The sequence below is a fragment of the Moschus berezovskii genome, chromosome 23 (assembly GCF_049115385.1).
Source record: "Moschus berezovskii isolate FMDL1 chromosome 23, NW_MosBer_1.0, whole genome shotgun sequence".
Taxonomy (NCBI): Eukaryota; Metazoa; Chordata; class Mammalia; order Artiodactyla; family Moschidae; genus Moschus; species Moschus berezovskii.
The window spans coordinates 11864123-11869995 of NC_142482.1; the positions used below are offsets into that span (position 1 = coordinate 11864123).

At 36.6% G+C, this 5873-nt stretch overlaps 1 pseudogene; it reads right to left on the bottom strand.

The window, feature by feature from the left end:
- Positions 1-1704: 1704 nt before the first annotated feature.
- Positions 1705-2748, bottom strand: LOC129543381 (olfactory receptor 8J3-like; annotated as a pseudogene).
- Between the last annotated feature and the right edge of the window lie 3125 nt (positions 2749-5873).

Here is a 5873-nt window from a genome sequence, read left to right on the forward strand (position 1 = left end):
TTTCCACTCACTAATATTCTTACTTTAATTTTGAGGAAATTGCATGAGATTTTTCCAACTTTTGCACATAAACACACACAAATATCACACTCTCTCATAGACACACAGAAAAGGCCATGTGAGCACAGTTAGATAGAAACCACATACAATCCAGGGAGAGAGTTCCTACAAAGAACCAAATTGGTTAGGACCAGTGCATTCTCTTGGTAGAACTCTATTAGCCTTTGCCCTGCTTCACTGTGTACTCCAAGGCCAAATTTGCCTGTTACTCCAGGTGTTTCTTGACTTCCTACTTTTGCTTTTATTAGCTATAGATCTAAGAAATAATTACTGTAACATAAACAGATGCATATTTAACATTATAAGAATCTGCTAACTTTCTGTACTTATGGTAGCATTTTACATTACCAAAAGCCATATATGAGAATTCTATTTTCCCCATCTCCTTGGCCATATTTTTATGTACATGTTTAAAATAACTTATAAGTGGAATTGTGATAAAATAATGCCATTGTTAGCTGAATTTTCATTTACTTGTTGGCTAATGAAAGTGGACACTTTTCTATATACTTGGTTATTCATATACCCACTTCTTACAGTACTAATATTTGCCCATTTTAATTGTTTTCTTCATTTTATTGATTTTTTTGAATACTAAAACTTTGCTAGATAAAACTACTTCTTCAGACTTTTCTTTTCCTAGACTCTCTTGCTCCTGATGTTTCTGTTTATTTCTGTCTCAAGTTGCTATAGTGATACAACGCAGAGTTGTGCAATCAGTAGGAAGGATAGAAAACCCTCTCCCTCCAAAAAGTTTCAGACAAAGCAGTTTGGAATGCAGGAGATGAAGTGGGTATGAGAGGCCATAAAACTGATAAAATTGCTAGCTAAGGCACTGAGAGGAACATTCTGAAGACAGGAAAGGAAGCAGGAAAACAGAATCTCTCTCTGTCATCATTTCAACAGAAAGAAAGTGAAGTCACTCAGTCATGTCCAACTCTTTGCGACCCCGTGGACTATAGCCTTTCTCCAGGGGATCTTCCCAACCCAGAGATCGAACCCGGGTCTCCTGCATTTCAGGCAGACACTTTACCCTCTGAGACACCAGGGAGTTCCCAAGAATACTGGAATAGATTGCCCTGCTCTCCTCCAAGAGATCTTCCCAACCCAGGGACCAAACTCAGGTCTCTCACATTGCAGGCAGGTTTTTTACCATCTGATCCACCAGGGGTGCCCTATCACTTCAAATATTACTCTAATTTTGTTGCATCGAATATACTGGTGTGTTAGGAAATCTGGAGTCTGTTTTGGACATGATGACACTCTGCTCTGAAGATATCTGAGTATTGTCATCTTCTTAAGTGAGTTGATTTTATTTGTTCTTTTTCTTTTTTTCTTTTTTTAATTAACAAGGTTTGTGTTAAACTACAGACTCTGCCTCATGGGTGATTTCATAAATACTAGTTCATATTTTAGCCTTGTCTGGGGTACTGGCATTGTCCCCCATAGCCACATGCATCGGAATCAGTGAACTGGAAAATTGAAAAAAAAATATAAGGATCTGAATTTCACTGACACTTTCTTTTCTTCAATTCAGTCCCCAAATTTCTGTAACTATTGGCTCAAACATTTTTGTTTCTTAGATCAGAAAACCTGGGTTGTATTCAAGATTTCTGTTTAAATGGTGAAAACTAGTACCTTTCCTCAAAACAGAAATTGTAAAATGGGAAAATAGCCCATTCCTTTACCTTCTAATGATGTAAGAATACCCTTCACACAACGGCAGCCTATTTTAACCATCTCTTCATTGACGTATAGAATCCTAAAAGCCATCAACAACACACATTTGTCAGAAATCTCTTCAAGGCAGCCTTCACGTCCTTGTTCCTCAGGCTGTAAATCCTGGGATTCAGCATGGGGATCACCAGTGTATAAAACATGGAGGCCATTTTATCAGTATCCAGTGAATGGTTATTTCGAGGCTGTAAATACATGAAAAGCAGAGTTCCATAGAAGACTCACACAGCTGTCATATGTGTGGCACATGTGGAGTAGGCTCTTTTCCTTCCTTCTGATGAGTATATCCTTAGAATGGGCAAAATGATGTTGAAATAAGATGCTACAACTACAGTTATGGAAAACATCAAGTTTTAGATGCAGATATGAATACTACTGTATCTGGAAAGGAAGTATCGGAGGATTACAATACTAACAGGGTGACAGTATCACAGTGAAATGATTGATTACATGGGAAGAACAATAAGACACAGAAAATACACAACATGAAACTACAACAGCTGTGGAAAAGCTATAGAGGTATGTGAGGGAAATGAGAAGAAGGCAGGTCCGCCGAAATACCACTGTCGTGTAGAGCAGGGGTTTACAAATGGCTGCATAGCGGTCATAGGCCATCACAGCTAAAATGAGCACCTCAGCTACAGTGAAAACCAAGAACCCTCCTAGTTGGGTGGCACATTCATAGAAGGAGGTGGTATGCTTTTTTACTAAAAAGTTGATCAGCATTTTAGGGGCAATGACAGTTGAATTGCCAAGACTTATGATGGCCAAATGCCCGAGGAAGAAATACATGGAAGTCTGAAGTCAGGAGCCCACACTGGTGACGGTGATGATGCTTAGGTTCCCTGTCTTGGTCAGTCCATAAATTACCAGGAAGACAAAGAAGAGTGGGATCTGGAGGTCTGCACATTCTGAGCCTCCTGTGAGAATAAACTCAGTTACTTGAGTGAGATTTCCATTAGCTGTGTATGAGTTTGGAAAGTCATCTATATGGATGGAAAAGAGCCCTGGTTAGAAATTAAGGAATTATTTTCTAGGACTGTCAATAGATGGCAAAAGCACCCTTTGAATGAGATTTCCTCGAAAAATTAATTGAACTCACGTTTATAGGTCTATTAAATCAAATTTGAAATAATCTATTAAATAGAATATTCAAGTGTGGCAAATTAAATAGATGATCCAACATAACGAATATTTTGAAGGTCCAATCCATTGAATTTGATTAAGTTATGGACATATTATTAGCTTGAAAATATTTGAAATCATGATTCATATCATAGCATCATATTGTTATCTTCTGCATTCCATGTGAGAAACTTGAGTAACTGTGTGCTTCCAAATAATTCTATGTTCCTTGTGATCTTTAATTTGAAAATATTTGCTTCTTCTGAATGATGCATGATCTAGTCATTTAAAAAATTATTTAGTTGCTAAATTATGTCCAATTCTATTTTTTGTGACCCCATGGACTGTAGATTGTCAGGCTCTTCTGTCCCTGCAATTTTCCAGGCAAGAATACTAGAATTGGTTGCTATTTCCTCCTCCAGAGGATCTTCCTGACCCACGGATCAAACCAACATCTCCTTCATTGACAGGTGGATTCTTCACCACTGTACCACTGATACAATCACTATTCTGCCCTCTTTTCTTCATTCCATCCTTGTATTAACATTTATTCAATGTAGACTGAAATTCCAAATTCTGTCATTTTTACACTTTTGATAATTTTTATTGCTGTAATAATGCGAAACATTTTATTTTCATAACGTTTCTCTGAAAATTATGTTGCATATAGTTGCCAAAGAATCAGCATGGAATTATAATATTTTCCTAGAAATATCTGCTTGAAGGATGACTTCCTGTTACTAACTAAGCCAATTATAGTCCCTTCTCACTTTTAATTGACCTCAGTAATTACCTATGGCCTTAAATGTTCTATTGCAGTCTCTTATATGAAAAGGTAAAATTTAGATCCAGAGAATCAACACTATTTCAGCATTTAATATAAGATCTACCCTTTAACAGAAAGTTAATTATGTATATGTATAAAATAATCATAATAATAAAATGGGCAGGATGATACTTTTGGGAATGGTGGATATGTTTACGGGATAGATTTTCAGTAACTGTATCACTAATATATACTTATCTTCAAATTCATCGAATTGTATACATTAGCCATATATCGCTCTTTTATGTCAATCATAACTCAGTAAAGTAATTTTTAAAAGATATGTATCATAAATGCCGGACCAAAAAGACCAGAGTTATTGCTAGCTCTTCGCCTAAAGAAAATTTAAAAATATTCTGCAATGAAATAAAAAATGAAGCAGTGATAGAAAAACAATTGAAGAAATAAGGCAGTAATAACACCAAACAGTTTTGAGTATTTGATATTAGTCGTTTCTGACTCCAAATCTTTCTTCCTCTTAATTACTTTGAGTCATACTAGAAGGCTGAGTGTCCAAGAATTGACACTTTCAAACTGTGGTGCTGGAGAAGACTTGTAAGAGTCACTTGGAGAGCAAGGAGATCAAACCAGTCAATCTTAAAGGAAATCAAATCTGAATATTCATTGGAAGGGCTGATGCTGAAGCTCCAATACTTTGGCCACCTGATGCAAAGAGCTGACTCATTGGTAAAGAACCCGATGCTGGGAAAGATTGAGGGAAGGAGAAGGGGGCGGTGACAGAGGATGAGATGGTTGGATCGCATCACTGACTCAATGGACATGGGTTTAAGCAAATTCTAGGAGATAGTGAAGGGAGGGAAGCCTGGCATGCTGCAGTTCAAGGGGTCACAAAGAGCTGGACAACAACAATATAATCTTATTTGTTTCCTACTTGTTCCAAGAGATACTAAAGTTTCAGTTACTTTATTTACCCCTTACCTCTGGACCTACTATTCCAATAATGAGAAAGAAACAAAGGGCTAGAATAAAACACATAAACAAGATAACTGTGGATTGTTGTAAGTACCATAAGTAAATTCCACAAAAATGATGCATCAAGATAACCTGGGAGAATTACCTCTTAGATGCTGTTAAGAGAATTCCTTTCTGAGGCTGAAATTTCAACTAAAACATAAAGAATGAGAAGTAATCAAGTACTGAATAAATCACAGGAAGAATATCCCAGGATTTTGGGCATCTTTAAGAAATGCATTCAGGATTATAAAGAAGAGTGTATTTCCTAAAGATGTTGCCCTGAGATAGAAAATCTTTTTTGTTTGTTTGTTTAATGGGAACTTAATAGAGGCTAGTGTTTCCTTTAAGGCCAGAGTGACTGATAATAGTATTAGTAAAATCAGATGATGTAGATCACAATAAATATTTGGAATTTTTTCTAAGTAAACTGTAAAACACTGATAGGATTTTGGGTAGGTGGGTAACAAGGTCAGCTTTACATTTATAAAAATAGATTAATCTTGCAGTTACAAAGATAATGAATTATATGATTGGAAAGGGGTTGAAATTATATGTTGGAAGGGGGTAGAAAATATATGTGGGAAGGAAGTAGAAAATCGAAGAGGGGTGTAAAATTTTAACAAATTTTAACAGTGTTATGGGATTTCTGGAAGAAAATAATGAGCCAAAGTACAAAACTTGGAAATAGAAGAAGTAAGTTTAACAATTGGAAAAAGAAAAAAGAGAATATCTACAACATAATTTGTGTTACATTAGGAATAGGAAAGGGATTTGATTTAGGTCATACCTGAATGGTCTAGTGGTATTCCCTACTTTCTTCAATTTAAGTCTGAATTTAGCAATAAGGAGTTCATGTTCTGAGCCACAGTCAGCTCCCGGTCTTCTTTGTGCTGACTGTATAGAGATTCTCCATCTTTGGCTGCAAAGAATATGGTCAACCTGATTTCAGTGTTGGCTGTCTGGTGATGTCCATGTGTAGAGACTTCCCTTGGGTTGTTGGAAAAGGCTGTTTGCTATGACCAGTGCATTCTCTTGGCAAAACTCTGTTAGCCTTTGCCCTGCTTCATTCTGTACTCCAAGGCCAAATTTGCCTGTTACTCCAGGTGCTTCTTGACTTCCTACTTTTACATTCCAGTCCCCTATAAAGAAA